This window comes from Cheilinus undulatus, linkage group 11 (genome assembly GCF_018320785.1).
Source record: "Cheilinus undulatus linkage group 11, ASM1832078v1, whole genome shotgun sequence".
NCBI classification, from domain to species: Eukaryota; Metazoa; Chordata; class Actinopteri; order Labriformes; family Labridae; genus Cheilinus; species Cheilinus undulatus.
In genome coordinates, this window is record NC_054875.1 from 50,020,394 (window position 1) to 50,046,755 (window position 26,362).

The following is a 26,362-nucleotide window of genomic DNA, read 5'->3' on the forward strand; positions in this document are numbered from 1 at the left end:
CTCTTTTCTAAAATCAGTTCTGACTCTGGGCACATTTAAGTGATAGACTGCACAAGAGTGTAAGGCATAGGTAGTCCTTGATTTCTGCAGTAGTGAACACAGATAGGGCGGTACTAATCCCAGAAGAGACTGATAAATCAACAGCATCCAGTGGGTATACCTCCGGGAGCTCAAGGAGGGCCACTCAGCTTTGGCATAAAGGTCGCAGTGATGAGTGAGACGTCCGCAACCAGTAACAAAACGCAGTGCACAGTGATAAACAGTGTCCAGAATCCGGAGACATTTGGTTGAGGCATTCATATACAAAACATCACAATGATCAATCAATGACAGAAATGTTGCAGAGACAAGATATTTCCGAGCTCTGAGGGAAAAACAGGATTTGTTCCAGTAGAAAAATGCAAGTTTTACTCTCAATTTACGGACCAGGTTGGCAATGTAAGCCTGGAATGAGAGCTCCTGGTCAAGCAGAAATCCAAGATACTTAGAGCTAGAGACCAGCTCTATCTGCTTGCCATTCAGAGTTGTAATGGCATTGACGGGCTCAATTAATTCATGTTTGTGTGAAAATACCATGAATTTAGTTTTCTCTGCATTTAAAACCAGTTTCAGAGATTGAAGATGAGCCTGAACTGTATTAAAAGCAGTCTGTAAAAATTCTAAAGCCTGTGAGAGTGAGGAAGAGCAGCAGTAAACGACTGTATCGTCAGCATAAAAAATGATAAAATGCATTTGACAGATTGACGCACAAATTATTTATATAAATAGTAAATAAAATTGGACCCAGGACTGAACCTTGAGGTACTCCTTTTGAGATGTTCAGGAAACCAGAGAAGGCGCCAGCCATTTGGACACATTGTGTTCTATTTGATAATCTGCAAACCAAGTTGAAGCTTGGCTTGACATCCCAATCTAAGCAGTGTATCAATTAAAAGTTTGTGATCAACCGTGTCAAATGCCCTGGATAAATCAATAAAAAGTGCAACACAATATTTTTTAAAATCTAAAACCTGAATAAAATCTTTTAAAACTTTTAGAGCAGCAGTAACAGTGCTGTGCTGTTTTCTAAAACCAGATTAAAAATTTGTTAGAACACCATTAGTATCTAAAAATAGTTTTAGTTGTTCACAGGCAATTTTTTCAAATATTTTCGCCAGGACACAGTTTAGAAATCGGTCTGTAATTGTTGACCTCTGAGGGATCGGCTCTCTTTAAAAGTGGAAGCACAAATGCCGATTTCCAAACTATGGGTATTTCATTTGTTTTAAAACTCAAATTAAAAATGTAGGCCAATGGCTCCGCGATGTAGTCAGCCGCCAGTTTGATAAAAAGGGGTCCAGATTATCAGGACCAGCTGACTTATTTGTGTCTAACTTTTTCAGGGCACTGAGAACATCAGCAGTAGACACAGGAGTGAAATTAAAAAACGGAGAATTAGAGCAATTACTCCTTTCACAGGCTTCAGGATTAGATCTGTGTTTAATTTCATGGAAATTCCTGAAGAAACTGTAAACTTTCCTCCAAAACCATTCATCCGTGGAAACACAGGTTATTCAGCATGTTCCACTGTTGGTGTTTGTGGACCCAATAATGCGGATTTACATAGAAACTGCCAGTAGATAGACAGTACTCCCCCTGTGACATCATACAATGGACCATTAATTACCAGTAGCACCAGAGCTCAGACACAGACCTACTGGTTTTGAGTTGCTGATGCAGAATACATCTGCTATGGACAGGCAGTCTTTTTGTTGCACATTAAGAAGAGTTTTTAATCAGGAATCCTCGCTCCGCTTTATTCTAAGAGTTAAATCGACCTGTCTTTCAGAATATTTGCTGTGAAGAATGTAAAAAGCTGATTTTTGCAGAGTTCATTTAATCACTTAGCCTTACACCGACACCAGCGGCGCTTCTAGACTTTAAACAGAACTACAAACAGGCTGAGTGTTGATGATCTAATCTACTTTTACAGGTTTTAATGAGGTGTTAACATTAATATCAGTCAGTTTAACCTGCTTAAATCCTAACAGGCGCTCTGAAAAAAACTTTTTTTTTTTAAATGAATTTGTAGTTAAACGTTCTGTAAGTGACAGTGAGGCTCCATGGTGACCTTTGACCCCCCCCTCCCTGCAGCAGGTTGTGGGTTTGATTCCCCTGATATCAGTGCCGTTGAGCAGGGCAGCAGCCGCACGACGAGCGTCAGGAAAGCTTCCCGGCGCCGCGCGGAGCCGAGCGGAGCGGAGGGGCGGGGTCTGTGTCGGACCTGTTGTGCGGCTCGCGGTGCGGATCGAGCAGGTTCGCGTCTTTGCGGGGACTCCGCGGGTTTCTGGAAGTTTCTCCTGGCCGGTTGGACTCTGCCGAGCTCAGGTGAGTGTGTCGGGATGTCGCGGAGCTGTTCGCGACTCTGCTTGGTCGCGAGGCTGCAGGAAGGAAGCGCGTGAGTGAGCCAGGCGTGTCTGACAGCCGCGCGCCGGGCTCCGCTCTGTGAAGCGACGTTTTTACTACTTCTGTGGTTTCTCCCATAAATTAAAGGAGATTAATAAATCAAATTAGGCATGTGGACACTGGAGGGGTGCTTCTTCAATTCGGCTTTAACACTTTGAGTAAATTCGATTTCTCCGGGCCGTTTCAGCGGGTTAAACTCTCACAGCCGTTAAAGACAGCGGGGCTAACGGCTGCAGGCAGCGCGGTAAAAATGGCGGCTTTTTAAACGGGCTTTGGTGTGAGGGAATGTGAAGCTTTAAAGTGTGTAGTTTCACTCTAGGCTGTTTCTGACTGTGAATACAGACTGTCTGTCTGCTCCTGCCTGTCCTGGCACGGCTCGGCTTGGCTCAGCCTGCAGCCGCATACTGAATAGCTGACATTCCTCCACACACGCACGCACACGCACGCACTCACCCCCACACACATGCACACTGACAGCTCGGTGTGTTTGTAGCAGAAGAGTTTAGAAGTCACCTTTCCTGACGTTACTGAAGGGAAGTCTGCACCACGTGACCCTCTGAGAACACAAACACAAACATGAAGACAATACGCCCCCCCCCAGCAGGACGCTGATCAACCTGCTTTTTTTAGCTCCTCATTCTCTGACTCAGACTTGTGATTTATTTGTGATCACGTGGTTTAATGAGCATTCATAGTGAGTGTGTGTGTGTGTGTGGGTGTGTGTGTGTTGTAAAGTTTGGGAGTTGGAGTTTTGTGGTAAAGTTGTGTAGGGGAGACCGGGTGCAGGTCTAACATGCCTAAGCTCTTTTGAGCCCATAGGTTTGGTTTGTTGGAGCAGTGTGGGCGCTCCATGCTGTGCACTTCCTTTTCCCTGGCATGGATGGCAGAGATGGGTGATTGTTCATGCACAAACATAACTAAGCATAGCTGTGCAATGTGCACTTGATGTAGATTAAATATGGCTGTTTACTTAGACGATCATTCAGGGCAATGGCACATATTTCTCCATTGTGCTGACTGTGTGAGACCATGCATCCTGTATGGCATTATGGCGTATCTGTGCTCAGGTATGGGTGCAGGTAGGGCTGGCCAATTAATCGCAAATTAGATTAAATTGAAATTTGGCATGCTGCAATTTTCAAATCGCAGACAGTGCAATATTTCTTTAACCTGAAAAGTGTCAAAATACCAATTTGATACAATCTTTTTTCTTTTTTTATGCTTTATACCAGTGTTACTCAACCCTGCTCAACCAAAGAGCCACATTATTGAAAAATATCTTCGCAAGAGCCACAATCTAAGTGGTGAAAAGTGGCAAAAACAGCTTGAAGTAGCAATAACAATAAGTTAAAGGTGGCAAAAATGGTCAAAAAGCATGAAAAATGGGTGAAAAGGGTAAAAAGGGTCAGAAAGTAGCAAAAATTAGAGATGCACGATATTTGATTTTTGCCGATATTCAAAGATTCATTTTAGCCGATATTTAGATATGTTCTTCAGACAAGACATTTCAGTCTTTTTGGACACTTTAAGGTGTAAGGATGACCAAGAAAACATTTTTTAGTCTGTAAAAAACACATTAAAGTTTAAAGAATGAGGATAAATAAAGAAAAAGACCTCACCTGACATAGGTCTGTTGGTTCAGCCTAAAACTCCACTAATTTATTAGTATATATGGACAAAATTTACAGTTGATATATGCTGAAATACACGGGTAAAATATTGGATGTAAATATCGTCAGAAAATTGAATATCTGCCGATACCGATATCAGACTGATAATATCGTGCAGCCCTAGCAAAAATGGGTGAGAAGTGACAAAAAAACAAGCTACAGTGGGCATAAAATGGTCCAAAAGTGGCAAAAAATGAGTGACAAGGGACTAAACTGGGCAAAAAGCATTCAAGAGTGGCAAAAATGGGCAAAAAAAGAGGAAACAAGTGGTATTTATTGGCATAAGGTAGATGAAATGGGTGAAAAGTGGGAAAAAATGGTGAAAAAGGGCAAACAAGTGTCCCTTATTAAGGTTTTCTGGGGAAATAATATTTAAAATTAAGACATAAAAGAGACAGTTAAGTAGCACTGCTTTATACTTTATTCAGTGTTACTCAACCCTGCTCAACCAAAGAGCCAAATTGTTAAAAAATACCTTTGGAAGAGCCACAATCTAAGTGGTGAAGCAAAAACAGTAGCAATAAAAATAAGGTAAAGGTGGCAAAAATGGTCAGAAAGCAACAAAAATGGGTGAAAATGGGGACTAAAAGCAGAAAAGGGTTCAGGGTGTAGCAAAATATGGGTAAGAAGTGAGAAAAAATGAGTTATAGGGGACATAAAATGGTCCAAATGTGGCAAAAAAATACATGAAAAGTGACTAAAATGGGCAAACAGCAGTCAAGAGTGGCAAAATGGGCAATAAAATGGAACAAGTAGCAAAAGATGGTAAAAAGTTGCAAAACAAGTGTCAAAATGGGCAGAAAAAAGTAGGAAAAAGTCGTATTTAATGGCAAAAGGTAGGTCAAATGGGTGGAAAGTGGTGAAAAAAGGGCAAAAGTTTTCCCTTGTTTAAGGTTTTCTGGGTGAATAATATTTGAAATTAAGACATAAAAGAGACACAAACAATCACAAAAGAGCCACGTGTTGAGTATCACTGCTTTATTCAAACCTTCAAGTATCTTTATTTCATTTTATTTTTTTTTACAAAAATCTTTCTTTTCTTGCTCATGCATTTATTTTTCTTCTTCAGAATTAGAATAATATGAGAAATGATCATCCCCTTCAATAAAGCAACTGATATCAAATTTGCTATGTGAGCCAAAATCGCAAAAGATTTTTTTTTTCTAAATTTAGCCCCAGTTTAACTTTCCTAATATCGAACTTGTTATAATATAGAGTGATTTCTTTCTGATGTTTGTCGAACAACAGAAAAAATGAGGAACCTAAATAATCGAAATTTTAATTGCAATCACAATATTGCAGGAAAAAATTGCAATTCCATTATTTTAGCAAATCGTTCAGCCCTAGTTACAGGCATGCAAGACTCTTGTATTCAAGTTAAAGTAGAATAACTTTAGTTAAAATTCAATTAAGTAGAAGAAGAATTGTCTGCTCGAGGGCTGCACAGCGGCTCAGGGGTTCGTGCTTTTACCTCGCAGCAGGAAACTTCCTGTTCTCACATATTTAGTAGACTTTTTAATGGTTGCTGTGTTTGTTTTACTCACATTCACTCAGCTTCTGCAGCTTGACTTAGCTGATAAGAATCATAATGAAACTATGAAGGAAGCAAGCTGATAGAAAGCAGCGCCAGCAGCTCCATGGGACATGGATGGAAACGTTTCTCAGAGACTGGTGTTCACCCAGTGCTACCCAGCAGACCAATCAGAGCTTCGGTCTGCAACATCTTGATGGAGTTAGGAGGAGCACATCTGCATAGGCCTCTATAAGGTTCAGGACTAAGCAGACCTACGGCGTAGCTTCACCACAGAAGCATGAATCCGGCTTTAGTTCAGACCAAAGATTCACAGCACAACAAGACCGTTGCACAGTCTGCACATGCTCAGTGACGATCTCTCGCTGACAGACGGCGAGTTTGACATCACTGATTTTTAAATGTGTTTCATTTAATGCATGTGATGCAGATGTTGAAGGATCAATTAGAAATGTTAAATAATAACTAGAATGACCATGATCATGGTTTTAGTCTAGCCTCCCCTCTGTAGTTCAGGTTTAAGTCCAGCCTTAGACCTGTAAGGAGAAAACAGCACAGAGTTATGAAGAGAGGACGAGCCGGTTTGATACGCTTAATGAAAACCCTCCTTCCAAACCGACAAATCAGCACACAGTCTGCACGTACGCTTCGTCAGAATATGCAGAAAAACAGGCTGTGGTGTAAAAGCGTGACAGCTCCCCCCTCCTCTGAACCACACAGGGCCGAGAAGAAAGAAGACGACACATCAGAGCAGCAGTTTAAGAAAACTGCTTTTAGACAATCAGCATTTTCAGGCACAGCCACAGAAAAAGTGGAACTCAGATCCAGCCTGAATCAGAGACAGTAGGAGAGTCAGCGTCTTTAACAATGAAACAAGGGCTCACGAACTCTGATTTAAACCTCAGTAAACAGGTTAACTCTGATTTAAACCTCAGTAATCAGGTTAACTCTGATTTAAACCTCAGTAAACGGCAGGTTAACTCTGATTTAAACCTCAGTAAACGGCAGGTTAACTCTGATTTAAACCTCAGTAATCAGGTTAACTCTGATTTAAACCTCAGTAATCAGGTTAACTCTGATTTAAACCTCAGTAAACGGCAGGTTAACTCTGATTTAAACCTCAGTAAACGGCAGGTTAACTCTGATTTAAACCTCAGTAAACGGCAGGTTAACTCTGATTTAAACCTCAGTAAACGGCAGGTTAACTCTGATTTAAACCTCAGTAATCAGGTTAACTCTGATTTAAACCTCAGTAATCAGGTTAACTCTGATTTAAACCTCAGTAAGCAGCAGGTTAACTCTGGTTTAAACCTCAGTAATCAGGTTAACTCTGATTTAAACCTCAGTAATCAGGTTAACTCTGATTTAAACCTCAGTAAACAGGTTAACTCTGATTTAAACCTCAGTAATCAGGTTAACTCTGATTTAAACCTCAGTAAACGGCAGGTTAACTCTGATTTAAACCTCAGTAAAAGGCAGGTTAACTCTGATTTAAACCTCAGTAAACGGCAGGTTAACTCTGATTTAAACCTCAGTAATCAGGTTAACTCTGATTTAAACCTCAGTAAACGGCAGGTTAACTCTGATTTAAACCTCAGTAATCAGGTTAACTCTGATTTAAACCTCAGTAATCAGGTTAACTCTGATTTAAACCTCAGTAATCAGGTTAACTCTGCTTTAAACCTCAGTAAACGGCAGGTTAACTCTGATTTAAACCTCAGTAAAAGGCAGGTTAACTCTGATTTAAACCTCAGTAAACGGCAGGTTAACTCTGATTTAAACCTCAGTAATCAGGTTAACTCTGATTTAAACCTCAGTAAACGGCAGGTTAACTCTGATTTAAACCTCAGTAATCAGGTTAACTCTGATTTAAACCTCAGTAATCAGGTTAACTCTGATTTAAAACCTCAGTAATCAGGTTAACTCTGATTTAAACCTCAGTAAACGCAGGTTAACTCTGATTTAAACCTCAGTAAGCGGCAGGTTAACTCTGATTTAAACCTCAGTAATCAGGTTAACTCTGATTTAAACCTCAGTAAGCGGCAGGTTAACTCTGATTTAAACCTCAGTAATCAGGTTAACTCTGATTTAAACCTCAGTAAGCAGGTTAACTCTGGTTTAAACCTCAGTAAACAGGTTAACTCTGATTTAAACCTCAGTAATCAGGTTAACTCTGATTTAAACCTCAGTAAGCAGCAGGTTAACTCTGGTTTAAACCTCAGTAAACAGTAGGTTAACTCTGATTTAAACCTCAGTAATCAGGTTAACTCTGATTTAAACCTCAGTAATCAGGTTAACTCTGATTTAAACCTCAGTAATCAGGTTAACTCTGATTTAAACCTCAGTAAACGGCAGGTTAACTCTGATTTAAACCTCAGTAAACGGCAGGTTAACTCTGATTTAAACCTCAGTAAACGGCAGGTTAACTCTGATTTAAACCTCAGTAAACGGCAGGTTAACTCTGATTTAAACCTCAGTAATCAGGTTAACTCTGATTTAAACCTCAGTAATCAGGTTAACTCTGATTTAAACCTCAGTAAACGGCAGGTTAACTCTGATTTAAACCTCAGTAAACAGCAGGTTAACTCTGATTTAAACCTCAGTAAACAGCAGGTTAACTCTGATTTAAACCTCAGTAAGCAGCAGGTTAACTCTGATTTAAACCTCAGTAAACAGCAGGTTAACTCTGATTTAAACCTCAGTAAACGGCAGGTTAACTCTGATTTAAACCTCAGTAAACGGCAGGTTAACTCTGATTTAAACCTCAGTAATCAGGTTAACTCTGATTTAAACCTCAGTAAACGGCAGGTTAACTCTGATTTAAACCTCAGTAAACGGCAGGTTAACTCTGATTTAAACCTCAGTAATCAGGTTAACTCTGATTTAAACCTCAGTAATCAGGTTAACTCTGATTTAAACCTCAGTAAACAGGTTAACTCTGATTTAAACCTCAGTAATCAGGTTAACTCTGATTTAAACCTCAGTAATCTGGTTAACTCTGATTTAAACCTCAGTAAACAGGTTAACTCTGATTTAAACCTCAGTAATCAGGTTAACTCTGATTTAAACCTCAGTAACCGGCAGGTTAACTCTTATTTAAACATCAGTAAAAGGCATGTTAACTATTATTTAAACCTCAGTAACCGGCAGGTTAACTCTTATTTAAACCTCAGTAATCAGGTTAACTCTGATTTAAACCTCAGTAAACGGCAGGTTAACTCTGATTTAAACCTCAGTAATCAGGTTAACTCTGATTTAAACCTCAGTAATCAGGTTAACTCTGATTTAAACCTCAGTAATCAGGTTAACTCTGATTTAAACCTCAGTAAAAGGCAGGTTAACTCTGATTTAAACCTCAGTAAACGGCAGGTTAACTCTGATTTAAACCTCAGTAATCAGGTTAACTCTGATTTAAACCTCAGTAAACGGCAGGTTAACTCTGATTTAAACCTCAGTAATCAGGTTAACTCTGATTTAAACCTCAGTAATCAGGTTAACTCTGATTTAAACCTCAGTAAACGGCAGGTTAACTCTGATTTAAACCTCAGTAATCAGGTTAACTCTGATTTAAACCTCAGTAAACAGCAGGTTAACTCTGATTTAAACCTCAGTAAACGGCAGGTTAACTCTGATTTAAACCTCAGTAATCAGGTTAACTCTGATTTAAACCTCAGTAATCAGGTTAACTCTGATTTAAACCTCAGTAAACGGCAGGTTAACTCTGATTTAAACCTCAGTAAAAGGCAGGTTAACTCTGATTTAAACCTCAGTAAACGGCAGGTTAACTCTGATTTAAACCTCAGTAATCAGGTTAACTCTGATTTAAACCTCAGTAAACGGCAGGTTAACTCTGATTTAAACCTCAGTAATCAGGTTAACTCTGATTTAAACCTCAGTAAACGGCAGGTTAACTCTGATTTAAACCTCAGTAAAAGGCAGGTTAACTCTGATTTAAACCTCAGTAAGCAGGTTAACTCTGATTTAAACCTCAGGAATCAGGTTAACTCTGATTTAAACCTCAGTAAACGGCAGGTTAACTCTGATTTAAACCTCAGTAATCAGGTTAACTCTGATTTAAACCTCAGTAATCAGGTTAACTCTGATTTAAACCTCAGTAATCAGGTTAACTCTGATTTAAACCTCAGTAATCAGGTTAACTCTGCTTTAAACCTCAGTAAACGGCAGGTTAACTCTGATTTAAACCTCAGTAAAAGGCAGGTTAACTCTGATTTAAACCTCAGTAAGCGGCAGGTTAACTCTGATTTAAACCTCAGTAATCAGGTTAACTCTGATTTAAACCTCAGTAAACGGCAGGTTAACTCTGATTTAAACCTCAGTAATCAGGTTAACTCTGATTTAAACCTCAGTAATCAGGTTAACTCTGATTTAAACCTCAGTAATCAGGTTAACTCTGATTTAAACCTCAGTAAACGGCAGGTTAACTCTGATTTAAACCTCAGTAAACGGCAGGTTAACTCTGATTTAAACCTCAGTAAACGGCAGGTTAACTCTGATTTAAACCTCAGTAAACGGCAGGTTAACTCTGATTTAAACCTCAGTAATCAGGTTAACTCTGATTTAAACCTCAGTAAGCAGCAGAGGTTAACTCTGATTTAACCCTCACTAAACGGCAGGTTAACTCTGATTTAAACCTCAGTAATCAGGTTAACTCTGATTTAAACCTCAGTAAACAGCAGGTTAACTCTGATTTAAACCTCAGTAATCAGGTTAACTCTGATTTAAACCTCAGTAAACGGCAGGTTAACTCTGATTTAAACCTCAGTAATCAGGTTAACTCTGATTTAAACCTCAGTAAGCAGCAGGTTAACTCTGGTTTAAACCTCAGTAAACAGTAGGTTAACTCTGATTTAAACCTCAGTAATCAGGTTAACTCTGATTTAAACCTCAGTAATCAGGTTAACTCTGATTTAAACCTCAGTAAGCAGCAGGTTAACTCTGATTTAAACCTCAGTAATCAGGTTAACTCTGATTTAAACCTCAGTAAGCAGCAGGTTAACTCTGATTTAAACCTCAGTAATCAGGTTAACTCTGATTTAAACCTCAGTAAACAGCAGGTTAACTCTGGTTTAAACCTCAGTAAACAGCAGGTTAACTGATTTAAACCTCAGTAATCAGGTTAACTCTGATTTAAACCTCAGTAATCAGGTTAACTCTGATTTAAACCTCAGTAAACAGCAGGTTAACTCTGGTTTAAACCTCAGTAAACAGCAGGTTAACTCTGGTTTAAACCTCAGTAAACAGCAGGTTAACTCTGATTTAAACCTCAGTAAGCAGCAGGTTAACTCTGATTTAAACCTCAGTAAACAGCAGGTTAACTCTGGTTTAAACCTCAGTAAACAGCAGGTTAACTCTGATTTAAACCTCAGTAAGCAGCAGGTTAACTCTGATTTAAACCTCAGTAATCAGGTTAACACTGATTTAAACCTCAGTAAACAGCAGGTTAACTCTGATTTAAACCTCAGTAAACGGCAGGTTAACTCTGTTTTAAACCTCAGTAATCAGGTTAACTCTGATTTAAACCTCAGTAATCTGCTGGTTAACTCTGATTTAAACCTCAGTAATCAGGTTAACTCTGATTTAAACCTCCGTAAGCGGCAGGTTAACTCTGATTTAAACCTCAGTAAAAGGTTAACTCTGATTTACCCCTCAGTAACCGGCAGGTTAACTCTGATTTCAACCTCAGTAATCAGGTTAACTCTGATTTAAACCTCAGTAATCGGCAGGTTAACTCTGATTTAAACCTCAGTAATCAGGTTAACTCTGATTTAAACCTCAGTAATCAGGTTAACTCTGATTTAAACCTCAGTAATCAGGTTAACTCTGATTTAAACCTCAGTAAAAGGCAGGTTAACTCTGATTTAAACCTCAGTAAACGGCAGGTTAACTCTGATTTAAACCTCAGTAATCAGGTTAACTCTGATTTAAACCTCAGTAAACGGCAGGTTAACTCTGATTTAAACCTCAGTAATCAGGTTAACTCTGATTTAAACCTCAGTAATCAGGTTAACTCTGATTTAAACCTCAGTAATCAGGTTAACTCTGATTTAAACCTCAGTAAACGGCAGGTTAACTCTGATTTAAACCTCAGTAATCAGGTTAACTCTGATTTAAACCTCAGTAATCAGGTTAACTCTGATTTAAACCTCAGTAAACAGGTTAACTCTGATTTAAACCTCAGTAATCAGGTTAACTCTGATTTAAACCTCAGTAAACGGCAGGTTAACTCTGATTTAAACCTCAGTAAACGGCAGGTTAACTCTGATTTAAACCTCAGTAATCAGGTTAACTCTGATTTAAACCTCAGTAATCAGGTTAACTCTGATTTAAACCTCAGTAAACGGCAGGTTAACTCTGATTTAAACCTCAGTAAACGGCAGGTTAACTCTGATTTAAACCTCAGTAAACGGCAGGTTAACTCTGATTTAAACCTCAGTAAACGGCAGGTTAACTCTGATTTAAACCTCAGTAATCAGGTTAACTCTGATTTAAACCTCAGTAATCAGGTTAACTCTGATTTAAACCTCAGTAAGCAGCAGGTTAACTCTGGTTTAAACCTCAGTAATCAGGTTAACTCTGATTTAAACCTCAGTAATCAGGTTAACTCTGATTTAAACCTCAGTAAAAAGGTTAACTCTTATTTAAACCTCATTACTCAGGTTAACACTGCTTTAAACCACATCAAACGTCAGGTTAACTCTGATTTAAACCTCAGTAAAAGGCAGGTTAACTCTGATTTAAACCTCAGTAAACGGCAGGTTAACTCTGATTTAAACCTCAGTAATCAGGTTAACTCTGATTTAAACCTCAGTAAGCAGCAGGTTAACTCTGGTTTAAACCTCAGTAATCAGGTTAACTCTGATTTAAACCTCAGTAATCAGGTTAACTCTGATTTAAACCTCAGTAAACAGGTTAACTCTGATTTAAACCTCAGTAATCAGGTTAACTCTGATTTAAACCTCAGTAAACGGCAGGTTAACTCTGATTTAAACCTCAGTAATAGGCAGGTTAACTCTGATTTAATCCTCAGTACACGGCAGGTTAACTCTGATTTAAACCTAATGAATCAGGTTAACTCTGATTTAAACCTCAGTAATCAGGTTAACTCTGATTTAAACCTCAGTAATCAGGTTAACTCTGATTTAAACCTCAGTAATCAGGTTAACTCTGATTTAAACCTCAGTAATCAGGTTAACTCTGATTTAAACCTCAGTAAACGGCAGGTTAACTCTGATTTAAACCTCAGTAAACGGCAGGTTAACTCTGATTTAAACCTCAGTAATCAGGTTAACTCTGATTTAAACCTCAGTAAACGGCAGGTTAACTCTGATTTAAACCTCAGTAATCAGGTTAACTCTGATTTAAACCTCAGTAAGCAGCAGGTTAACTCTGGTTTAAACCTCAGTAAACAGTAGGTTAACTCTGATTTAAACCTCAGTAATCAGGTTAACTCTGATTTAAACCTCAGTAAGCAGCAGGTTAACTCTGGTTTAAACCTCAGTAAACAGTAGGTTAACTCTGATTTAAACCTCAGTAATCAGGTTAACTCTGATTTAAACCTCAGTAATCAGGTTAACTCTGATTTAAACCTCAGTAATCAGGTTAACTCTGATTTAAACCTCAGTAAACGGCAGGTTAACTCTGATTTAAACCTCAGTAAACGGCAGGTTAACTCTGATTTAAACCTCAGTAAACGGCAGGTTAACTCTGATTTAAACATAATTAAACTTCAGTTTAACTATTATTTAAACCTCAGTAATCAGGTTAACTCTGATTTAAACCTCAGTAATCAGGTTAACTCTGATTTAAACCTCAGTAAACGGCAGGTTAACTCTGATTTAAACCTCAGTAAACAGCAGGTTAACTCTGATTTAAACCTCAGTAAACAGCAGGTTAACTCTGATTTAAACCTCAGTAAGCAGCAGGTTAACTCTGATTTAAACCTCAGTAAACAGCAGGTTAACTCTGATTTAAACCTCAGTAAACGGCAGGTTAACTCTGATTTAAACCTCAGTAAACGGCAGGTTAACTCTGATTTAAACCTCAGTAATCAGGTTAACTCTGATTTAAACCTCAGTAAGCGGCAGGTTAACTCTGATTTAAACCTCAGTAAACGGCAGGTTAACTCTGATTTAAACCTCAGTAATCAGGTTAACTCTGATTTAAACCTCAGTAATCAGGTTAACTCTGATTTAAACCTCAGTAAACGGCAGGTTAACTCTGATTTAAACCTCAGTAATCAGGTTAACTCTGATTTAAACCTCAGTAATCAGGTTAACTCTGATTTAAACCTCAGTAAACAGGTTAACTCTGATTTAAACCTCAGTAATCAGGTTAACTCTGATTTAAACCTCAGTAAACGGCAGGTTAACTCTGATTTAAACCTCAGTAAAAGGCAGGTTAACTCTGATTTAAACCTCAGTAAACGGCAGGTTAACTCTGATTTAAACCTCAGTAATCAGGTTAACTCTGATTTAAACCTCAGTAAACGGCAGGTTAACTCTGATTTAAACCTCAGTAATCAGGTTAACTCTGATTTAAACCTCAGTAATCAGGTTAACTCTGATTTAAACCTCAGTAATCAGGTTAACTCTGATTTAAACCTCAGTAAAAGGCAGGTTAACTCTGATTTAAACCTCAGTAAACGGCAGGTTAACTCTGATTTAAACCTCAGTAATCAGGTTAACTCTGATTTAAACCTCATTAAACGGCTTGTTAACTCTTATTTAAACCTAATTAATCAGTTTAACTCTGATTTAAACCTCAGTAATCAGGTTAACTCTGATTTAAACCTCAGTAAACGGCAGGTTAACTCTGATTTAAACCTCAGTAATCAGGTTAACTCTGATTTAAACCTCAGTAAACAGCAGGTTAACTCTGATTTAAACCTCAGTAAACGGCAGGTTAACTCTGATTTAAACCTCAGTAATCAGGTTAACTCTGATTTAAACCTCAGTAATCAGGTTAACTCTGATTTAAACCTCAGTAAACGGCAGGTTAACTCTGATTTAAACCTCAGTAAAAGGCAGGTTAACTCTGATTTAAACCTCAGTAAACGGCAGGTTAACTCTGATTTAAACCTCAGTAAACGGCAGGTTAACTCTGATTTAAACCTCAGTAAACAGGTTAACTCTGATTTAAACCTCAGTAATCAGGTTAACTCTGATTTAAACCTCAGTAAACGGCAGGTTAACTCTGATTTAAACCTCAGTAAACGGCAGGTTAACTCTGATTTAAACCTCAGTAATCAGGTTAACTCTGATTTAAACCTCAGTAATCAGGTTAACTCTGATTTAATCCTCAGTAATCGGCAGGGTAACGCTGATTTAAACCTCAGTAAGCGGCAGGTTAACTCTGATTTAAACCTCAGTAAGCGGCAGGTTAACTCTGATTTAAACCTCAGTAAACGGCAGGTTAACTCTGATTTAAACCTCAGTAATCAGGTTAACTCTGATTTAAACCTCAGTAATCAGGTTAACTCTGATTTAAACCTCAGTAAGCAGCAGGTTAACTCTGGTTTAAACCTCAGTAATCAGGTTAACTCTGATTTAAACCTCAGTAATCAGGTTAACTCTGATTTAAACCTCAGTAAACAGGTTAACTCTGATTTAAACCTCAGTAATCAGGTTAACTCTGATTTAAACCTCAGTAAACGGCAGGTTAACTCTGATTTAAACCTCAGTAAAAGGCAGGTTAACTCTGATTTAAACCTCAGTAAACGGCAGGTTAACTCTGATTTAAACCTCAGTAATCAGGTTAACTCTGATTTAAACCTCAGTAAACGGCAGGTTAACTATGATTTAATCCTCAGTAATCAGGTTAACTCTGATTTAAACCTCAGTAATCAGGTTAACTCTGATTTAAAACTCAGTAATCAGGTTAACTCTGATTTAAACCTCAGTAATCAGGTTAACTCTGCTTTAAACCTCAGTAAGCGGCAGGTTAACTCTGATTTAAACCTCAGTAAGGCAGGTTAACTCTGATTTAAACCTCAGTAAGCGGCAGGTTAACTCTGATTTAAACCTCAGTAATCAGGTTAACTCTGATTTAAACCTCAGTAAACGGCAGGTTAACTCTGATTTAAACCTCAGTAATCAGGTTAACTCTGATTTAAACCTCAGTAATCAGGTTAACTCTGATTTAAACCTCAGTAATCAGGTTAACTCTGATTTAAACCTCAGTAAACGGCAGGTTAACTCTGATTTAAACCTCAGTAAACGGCAGGTTAACTCTGATTTAAACCTCAGTAATCAGGTTAACTCTGATTTAAACCTCAGTAAACGGCAGGTTAACTCTGATTTAAACCTCAGTAATCAGGTTAACTCTGATTTAAACCTCAGTAAGCAGCAGGTTAACTCTGGTTTAAACCTCAGTAAACAGTAGGTTAACTCTGATTTAAACCTCAGTAATCAGGTTAACTCTGATTTAAACCTCAGTAAGCAGCAGGTTAACTCTGGTTTAAACCTCAGTAAACAGTAGGTTAACTCTGATTTAAACCTCAGTAATCAGGTTAACTCTGATTTAAACCTCAGTAATCAGGTTAACTCTGATTTAAACCTCAGTAATCAGGTTAACTCTGATTTAAACCTCAGTAAACGGCAGGTTAACTCTGATTTAAACCTCAGTAAACGGCAGGTTAACTCTGATTTAAACCTCAGTAAACGGCAGGTTAACTCTGATTTAAACCTCAGTAAACGGCAGGTTAACTCTGATTTAAACCTCAGTAATCAGGTTAACTCTGATTTAAACCTCAGTAATCAGGTTAACTCTGATTTAAACCTCAGTAAACGGCAGGTTAACTCTGATTTAAACCTCAGTAAACAGCAGGTTAACTCTGATTTAAACCTCAGTAAACAGCAGGTTAACTCTGATTTAAACCTCAGTAAGCAGCAGGTTAACTCTGATTTAAACCTCAGTAAACAGCAGGTTAACTCTGATTTAAACCTCAGTAAACGGCAGGTTAACTCTGATTTAAACCTCAGTAAACGGCAGGTTAACTCTGATTTAAACCTCAGTAATCAGGTTAACTCTGATTTAAACCTCAGTAAACGGCAGGTTAACTCTGATTTAAACCTCAGTAAACGGCAGGTTAACTCTGATTTAAACCTCAGTAATCAGGTTAACTCTGATTTAAACCTCAGTAATCAGGTTAACTCTGATTTAAACCTCAGTAAACGGCAGGTTAACTCTGATTTAAACCTCAGTAATCAGGTTAACTCTGATTTAAACCTCAGTAATCAGGTTAACTCTGATTTAAACCTCAGTAAACAGGTTAACTCTGATTTAAACCTCAGTAATCAGGTTAACTCTGATTTAAACCTCAGTAAACGGCAGGTTAACTCTGATTTAAACCTCAGTAAAAGGCAGGTTAACTCTGATTTAAACCTCAGTAAACGGCAGGTTAACTCTGATTTAAACCTCAGTAATCAGGTTAACTCTGATTTAAACCTCAGTAAACGGCAGGTTAACTCTGATTTAAACCTCAGTAATCAGGTTAACTCTGATTTAAACCTCAGTAATCAGGTTAACTCTGATTTAAACCTCAGTAATCAGGTTAACTCTGATTTAAACCTCAGTAAAAGGCAGGTTAACTCTGATTTAAACCTCAGTAAACGGCAGGTTAACTCTGATTTAAACCTCAGTAATCAGGTTAACTCTGATTTAAACCTCAGTAAACGGCAGGTTAACTCTGATTTAAACCTCAGTAATCAGGTTAACTCTGATTTAAACCTCAGTAATCAGGTTAACTCTGATTTAAACCTCAGTAAACGGCAGGTTAACTCTGATTTAAACCTCAGTAATCAGGTTAACTCTGATTTAAACCTCAGTAAACAGCAGGTTAACTCTGATTTAAACCTCAGTAAACGGCAGGTTAACTCTGATTTAAACCTCAGTAATCAGGTTAACTCTGATTTAAACCTCAGTAATCAGGTTAACTCTGATTTAAACCTCAGTAAACGGCAGGTTAACTCTGATTTAAACCTCAGTAAAAGGCAGGTTAACTCTGATTTAAACCTCAGTAAACGGCAGGTTAACTCTGATTTAAACCTCAGTAATCAGGTTAACTCTGATTTAAACCTCAGTAAACGGCAGGTTAACTCTGATTTAAACCTCAGTAATCAGGTTAACTCTGATTTAAACCTCAGTAAACGGCAGGTTAACTCTGATTTAAACCTCAGTAAAAGGCAGGTTAACTCTGATTTAAACCTCAGTAAACGGCAGGTTAACTCTGATTTAAACCTCAGTAATCAGGTTAACTCTGATTTAAACCTCAGTAAACGGCAGGTTAACTCTGATTTAAACCTCAGTAATCAGGTTAACTCTGATTTAAACCTCAGTAATCAGGTTAACTCTGATTTAAACCTCAGTAATCAGGTTAACTCTGATTTAAACCTCAGTAATCAGGTTAACTCTGCTTTAAACCTCAGTAAACGGCAGGTTAACTCTGATTTAAACCTCAGTAAAAGGCAGGTTAACTCTGATTTAAACCTCAGTAAACGGCAGGTTAACTCTGATTTAAACCTCAGTAATCAGGTTAACTCTGATTTAAACCTCAGTAAACGGCAGGTTAACTCTGATTTAAACCTCAGTAATCAGGTTAACTCTGATTTAAACCTCAGTAATCAGGTTAACTCTGATTTAAACCTCAGTAATCAGGTTAACTCTGATTTAAACCTCAGTAAACGGCAGGTTAACTCTGATTTAAACCTCAGTAAACGGCAGGTTAACTCTGATTTAAACCTCAGTAAACGGCAGGTTAACTCTGATTTAAACCTCAGTAAACGGCAGGTTAACTCTGATTTAAACCTCAGTAATCAGGTTAACTCTGATTTAAACCTCAGTAAGCAGCAGGTTAACTCTGATTTAAACCTCAGTAAACGGCAGGTTAACTCTGATTTAAACCTCAGTAATCAGGTTAACTCTGATTTAAACCTCAGTAAACAGCAGGTTAACTCTGATTTAAACCTCAGTAATCAGGTTAACTCTGATTTAAACCTCAGTAAACGGCAGGTTAACTCTGATTTAAACCTCAGTAATCAGGTTAACTCTGATTTAAACCTCAGTAAGCAGCAGGTTAACTCTGGTTTAAACCTCAGTAAACAGTAGGTTAACTCTGATTTAAACCTCAGTAATCAGGTTAACTCTGATTTAAACCTCAGTAATCAGGTTAACTCTGATTTAAACCTCAGTAAGCAGCAGGTTAACTCTGATTTAAACCTCAGTAATCAGGTTAACTCTGATTTAAACCTCAGTAAGCAGCAGGTTAACTCTGATTTAAACCTCAGTAATCAGGTTAACTCTGATTTAAACCTCAGTAAACAGCAGGTTAACTCTGGTTTAAACCTCAGTAAACAGCAGGTTAACTGATTTAAACCTCAGTAATCAGGTTAACTCTGATTTAAACCTCAGTAATCAGGTTAACTCTGATTTAAACCTCAGTAAACAGCAGGTTAACTCTGGTTTAAACCTCAGTAAACAGCAGGTTAACTCTGGTTTAAACCTCAGTAAACAGCAGGTTAACTCTGATTTAAACCTCAGTAAGCAGCAGGTTAACTCTGATTTAAACCTCAGTAAACAGCAGGTTAACTCTGGTTTAAACCTCAGTAAACAGCAGGTTAACTCTGATTTAAACCTCAGTAAGCAGCAGGTTAACTCTGATTTAAACCTCAGTAATCAGGTTAACACTGATTTAAACCTCAGTAAACAGCAGGTTAACTCTGATTTAAACCTCAGTAAACGGCAGGTTAACTCTGGTTTAAACCTCAGTAATCAGGTTAACTCTGATTTAAACCTCAGTAAGCAGCAGGTTAACTCTGGTTTAAACCTCAGTAATCAGGTTAACTCTGATTTAAACCTCAGTAAACAGCAGGTTAACTCTGGTTTAAACCTCAGTAATCAGGTTAACTCTGATTTAAACCTCAGTAAACGGCAGGTTAACTCTGATTTAAACCTCAGTAATCAGGTTAACTCTGATTTAAACCTCAGTAAGCAGCAGGTTAACTCTGGTTTAAACCTCAGTAATCAGGTTAACTCTGATTTAAACCTCAGTAAACAGCAGGTTAACTCTGATTTAAACCTCAGTAAACAGCAGGTTAACTCTGATTTAAACCTCAGTAAACGGCAGGTTAACTCTGGTTTAAACCTCAGTAAACAGCAGGTTAACTCTGATTTAAACCTCAGTAAACAGCAGGTTAACTCTGGTTTAAACCTCAGTAATCAGGTTAACTCTGGTTTAAACCTCGGTAATCAGGTTAACTCTGATTTAAACCTCAGTAAACAGCAGGTTAACTCTGGTTTAAACCTCAGTAATCAGGTTAACTCTGGTTTAAACCTCAGTAAGCAGCAGGTTAACTCTGGTTTAAACCTCAGTAAACAGCAGGTTAACTCTGATTTAAACCTCAGTAAACAGCAGGTTAACTCTGATTTAAACCTCAGTAAACAGCGGGGTTAAGAGAATAGAATATCATTCAAACATGTTTTTTGTGCTCATGAAGTTTGTTTTAGCACACTGTTTTTATTGTTTGTGTTTATAGTGTTCACTGATGTGAATCAGCTTCATGTCTGATTCTGGATCTACAGCTGTGTTGTAAACGCTCCTCTCTGTATTTACAGAACCAGATCAGGCTGCCTGCATGGCGGCTTCACTGGATCAGAGTCTTGGTTTGTTAGACAACAAAGTTCGACTGTGATGGCCCACCTTAGTCTGATTTGCGCCACCATCCTTACTTTTATAAGGTACTGAACGTATTTTTGCTGTATTAATAATAATGTGATTTTTGCCAAATTAAGTTAATTTGGAAGTACAAGAAACTGCAATACCATGAGTGTCCACTAGAGGCTGGCTGCAGGAACACTATCAGTCCTGTACACGTCACCTGTTAAACAGACGTTCTTACACCAGAAATAAACTGGTTTACAGCCTGGTTTTACACTAGAAATAAACTGGTTTACAGCCTGGTTTTACACTAGAAATAAACTGGTTGACAGCCTGGTTTTACACTAGAAATAAACTGGTTGACAGCCTGGTTTTACACTAGATATAAACTGGTTGACAGCCTGGTTTTACACTAGAAATAAACTGGTTTACAGCCTGGTTTTACAGTAGACATAAACTGGTTGACAGCCTGGTTTTACACTGGAAATAAACTGGTTTACAGCCTGGTTTTACACTGGAAATAAACTGGTTTACAGCCTGGTTTTACACTAGAAATAAACTGGTTGACAGCCTGGTTTTACACTAGATATAAACTGGTTTACAGCCTGGTTTTACACTAGAAATAAACTGGTTTACAGCCTGGTTTTACACTGGAAATAAACTGGTTTACAGCCTGGTTTTACACTAGATATAAACTGGTTGACAGCCTGGTTTTACACTGGAAATAAACTGGTTTACAGCCTGGTTTTACACTAGATAAAAACTGGTTTACAGCCTGGTTTTACACTAGATATAAACTGGTTTACAGCCTGGTTAAACACTGGAAATAAACTGGTTTACAGCCTGGTTAAACACTGGAAATAAACTGGTTTACAGCCTGGTTTTACACTGGAAATAAACTGGTTTACAGCCTGGTTTTACACTAGATATAAACTGGTTGACAGCCTGGTTTTACAGTAGACATAAACTGGTTTACAGCCTGGTTTTACACTAGAAATAAACTGGTTTACAGCCTGGTTTTACACTAGATAAAAACTGGTTTACAGCCTGGTTCTTACACCAGAAATAAACTGGTTTACAGCCTGGTTTTACACTAGAGATAAACTGGTTTACAGCCTGGTTTTACACTAGAAATAAACTGGTTTACAGCCTGGTTTTACACTAAAATAAACTGGTTTACAGCCTGGTTTTACACTAAAATAAACTGGTTTACAGCCTGGTTTTACACTAGAAATAAACTGGTTTACAGCCTGGTTTTACACTAAAATAAACTGGTTTACAGCCTGGTTTTACACTAGAAATAAACTGGTTTACAGCCTTGTTTAACACTAAAATAAACTGGTTTACAGCCTGGTTTAACACTAGAAATAACTGGTTTACAGCCTGGTTATTACACTAGAAATAAACTGGTTTACAGCCTGGTTTTACACTAGAAATAAACTGGTTTACAGCCTGGTTTTACACTAGAAATAAACTGGTTTACAGCCTGGTTTTACACTAGAAATAAACTGGTTTACAGCCTGGTTTTACACTAGAAATAAACTGGTTTACAGCCTGGTTTTACACTAGAAATAAACTGGTTTACAGCCTGGTTTTACACTAGAGATAAACTGGTTTACAGCCTGGTTCTTACACTAGAGATAAACTGGTTTACAGCCTGGTTCTTACACTAGAAATAAACTGGTTTACAGCCTGGTTTTACACTAGAAATAAACTGGTTTACAGCCTGGTTTTACACTAGAGATAAACTGGTTTACAGCCTGGTTCTTACACTAGAGATAAACTGGTTTACAGCCTGGTTCTTACACTAGAAATAAACTGGTTTACAGCCTGGTTCTTACACTAGAGATAAACTGGTTTACAGCCTGGTTCTTACACTAGAGATAAACTGGTTTACAGCCTGGTTCTTACACTAGAAATAAACTGGTTTACAGCCTGGTTTTACACTAGAAATAAACTGGTTTACAGCCTGGTTTTACACTAGAGATAAACTGGTTTACAGCCTGGTTCTTACACTAGAGATAAACTGGTTTACAGCCTGGTTCTTACACTAGAAATAAACTGGTTTACAGCCTGGTTTAACACTAGAAATAAACTGGTTTACAGCCTGGTTTTACACTAGAAATAAACTGGTTTACAGCCTGGTTTTACACTAGAAATAAACTGGTTTACAGCCTGGTTTTACACTAGAAATAAACTGGTTTACAGCCTGGTTCAGAAAAGTAAACGTGTCTTGTTAGCTAGTGTCTTCATGTACTCTCACTGTATGGGGGGTGAATTTTTTTGCACCATGATCATTTGGATTATATTCAGGAAAATCCTCACTGAACTCTGATTGGTGCATCTCATTGGATTGACAGATAGCTTGGCCGTCAGAAGCTACATTTCTGTCAACCATAATGCTCGCTAGCTGACAGGAAGTCAAGCTTAGGAGGCGGGCCGTTAGGTTGATGCTGGGACTGCGATTTCAATACGGAAGCCGCTGCAGATTGGCTCTAAGAGCCGTTTGAGTCCTCCCATTGTAAGCAGACGGCTGAATCACTCAGGATTCGTCCAATCCTCCCTACAGTCTATGGTCACCTGCCGTCAGTCAGTCCCCCAGACTCCACCCCTCTCTATGAGAAATAATTTAGTTGCGATTTTAAACTGGAGATCCAAAAAGAGAAAAAGTGATGTAAATAAACAGAAATGAAGAGCCTCCTGATTTAAAGTTATAAAGCCTGAACTGGTCCGGGACTGGACCCACCACCTTCTCCTTGATGTGAAACTGTGACGCAGATTTCCAAAAATGTTGGAGCCACTAAAATTCATGGAACGAAAAATGTTTCAGTTTGGACTAAGACAGGGTGATTGATTCAAATTTAGACTAAATCACATTTTCCTTTAGCAGTTTTCAATTTGACCTTAAACGTGTCCAGAAAGAAAAAAACCTCGTGAAAAACATTGAAGTGTCGTTTTTTTCTAAAATAGTTTGCAGAAGTTTGACTTTTCTTATTTTTGTTCATGGTTTTCCCATTTAGGGTGAGAATGAGTGAAAATAATCTGTTATTTTTCAGAGTGTAGTTGCCCTGGTGTCTCTGTGGATTTTCTTCTTCTTCGTGTGTTTCTCTGGATCAGCTGTTTCCTGCAGGTCGCCTTCTGTGTCATCATGTATCAGTCTGAGGCTCCGCCCCTTTAACCTAGAAACCTGAATGAAGCCCTACAATCAGTGACATCATCATCTTCATCCTCCTCAGAGTGCTGAAGATTATTTAACTGAAACGTCCATTTGACTAATCTGAAGGATTTAGTCTGAGTCCAGATTCACATAATCACCTCTAATCTACACACACACACACACACACACACACACACACACTGCTGTAATCTGCTGGTTTAACTGGGCGTCTTCACACTACTACACTGAAACAGGCTAACACCAGTAACACCAGCAGTATATCTGCCAACATTTGTTTCAGAACACAGACGGGTCAGTCGGGTCAAAGGGCGATGGGAGCTGATACGCTGAGTTATGAAGGATGTGTTCTGGTGTGACTACTTTCGCCCGTGCTCCCATACTCTTCATAACGACCCGTCTTCAGACCAGACCTGATACCAGAACTCTCTGTGGCTCTCACCAGGGCCTGGTATCCCCACATGCTGATAAGAATGAATGAGGGCCTTTAGCCACCAGCTAAGAAGCTAGCGGTGCCTCTTTAACAGCTTTTCTCCCTCATGAATCTCTTAAGTTAAGCTCTAAGAGCTGGCTTTGAGATAAAGGGTGTATTCAGACCTGTGGCTCGTTTGCTTTGTTCTGATTCAGGGGCAAAACCGATGCATTTGTTTCAGTTGTCACTTGGTTCATTTGTGTTCACATGGCAAAAGTCTCTTGCGGTCCAAAGTTGTAAACAATTGCCACGTGCGCTCCAATTCGTCTCTCATTGGTCAGAAATCTTACCGGGAAGGCGGGGGAGTTTCCTTATCTTTACTCATTCATTTATGTTCTTAACCGCTTTCCACAGGGAAAAACAACAACCTTAGAGCATCAGCAGCGCGTGGGGCTAGTTTTTTATAGTGTTCGCTGCGTCTGGAAAATAATGTGCTGATGCGCTTGTTAAAACGAAGACGTGCCGCCTCACGGAGCCGCAGATGAAGATGGGCTCTTCTTCTGCTGTTGTTGATTCTTCTACTCCTTCTTCTTCTATTGTTTTCACAACCGGGCGCATTACTGCCCCCACGACTACAGTGTGTACTGCAGTTGTGAGTCAGTTGTGGCGGTTTCTGAGGTGATTGTGTTCTCACTGCAAAGGAACCGCTACAGCAGTCGAATGGAAGCGAGCTGAGACCACCCTGGCGATCTCGGCCCGCTTGTTTTGTCCCGTGATTGCGATCGCTGTGTTCACATATGTCCAAACAAACCGGACTTTGGGGGGGGGGCGCTCACTGTTTCGGAACAACTGCCCCAAACGAGCCAGGTGTGAATACACCCTTAGTCTCCTTTTCTTCCATTTCTGTGGTTTTTATTTTTGTTTTGGCCCCACATGATCAGCTGTTTGGGAACTGAAACTCCAGAGGCCTGTACGACGAAGCTGGATAAGTCCGGGATATCTCTCCGTTAGCGGGATTGACTTATCAAGACATTCGCAATCCGGATCAGCTGTCCAACGAAGCTGGCTATCAACTCGCTAACCGCAGCCAGGGTTTTCCAATCTGGATCAGTGCGTGCTCACATAAAAGGGGTGGTGTTTACAGCGTCTGACCAATCGCAAACATGGAGAAACTCTGCCTTTCTCAACGGAGAAACAGAATCATTCTCAAAAAAAATATGAGGAATTTAAATCAATCATCCAGACCAGAAGCAACGCTGTCGCCGCAGCAAACGCCAGGAAGGAGTGCTGGCAGAAAACTGCCGACTCTGTTAATGTGTAAATTTGTCAGATTATACGATATTAATTCATCGGACAATATAAATGGACAGCACTCTGATCCCTCAGTTTCACTTTATTACGGCACAGATGTTTGGGGCGGAGCTTCCTCAGTGAATTTTGTGTTTTAATATTAATTCCTCACTGTGACGGCACGAGTCGTTGTGCGTCCCATTAATCCGTGTTTCTGCAGTAAAGGTCTTTACACACTGCGGGTCCGTGATTTTCGGATGCGTTTTTTTTTATTCATCCGAAAAAAACGTCACATACTCGGACCTTGCACACTGGGTCTGATACGTTTTTATTTGCCCTCACTGCGAAAATTCCTAAAAGGTGGTAAATAGTTTCGTACTGCGAGCCTGCGTCTCTGTCACCCCTTTAAAATCCTGCTGGATCCATCCTGACACAGAGCTTCATTCAGCACCCATTCATGCTCAGAGCGCTGAGACAAGCTGGAGACATGGAGGGCAACTTTAATTCAGTCTCTGAGTAGCTACAAATGTAGTCTGTGCCTTTGTCTGTTATATTTCCATAGGTGAGGTTTCAGGAGTGGGAGAGAGGGGGGAGTTGGACGGGGGTGAGTGAGCGAGAGAGAAAGCAACGGGCGCTGATCTGAATCACCTATCACGCATCTATCAGTTATACTTGCATGGTTTATATCCACATAGTAAATGAGCAAACTTTGGTGTTTAAAATGAGGGTGAGGTTTCAGGGCCAGAGAGAGAGGGAGGAGGGGTCCGGTGAGCGTGAGCAAGCGAGGAGGAAGTAGTGGACACTGTTTTAGATCATCACTCACCCGTTTAAATGACTTGGACTGATGTGAAATTTCGCATAAAATCGAGGCTGTTCCAAAAAAATGACGGATGAAAATGTCGGCATCAGTGTGCAACCTTGATCAGAACTACATGAGCTCCATTTTCTTTTTTAATGTGCGAAAAATTCGGACGAAATAATCGGACCCAGTGTGCAAAAGGCCATTATGTGTGACCATTATTATTAACCCCGTTATTTCAGATGCTACCCTCGTGGAGCAAAAAGGACTTGGGAACAAGTGAAGATCAAATATAAAAACATACATGAAAGCAGTGAGTGACGAGGCTTTATTTCTCCACACTGTCTCTGCTGTGTGGATGAAATC

At 39.0% G+C, this 26,362-nt stretch overlaps 1 protein-coding gene across 2 annotated transcripts in view; it reads left to right on the forward strand.

Annotated features, from left to right (window-relative positions):
• Positions 1–2,252: 2,252 nt before the first annotated feature.
• The window catches only part of plxnb3 (plexin B3), a 127,539-nt gene continuing 103,429 nt past the window's right edge, over positions 2,253–26,362 (forward strand). The window contains exons 1-2 of one of the 2 annotated variants that reach the window (XM_041799888.1): positions 2,311–2,367; positions 20,278–20,400. The gene's annotated coding sequence lies outside the window, so the exon portion shown is untranslated. Of the gene's footprint in view, positions 2,368–20,277; positions 20,401–26,362 lie in introns of both variants that reach the window. The other variant, XM_041799887.1, reaches the window with a different exon arrangement.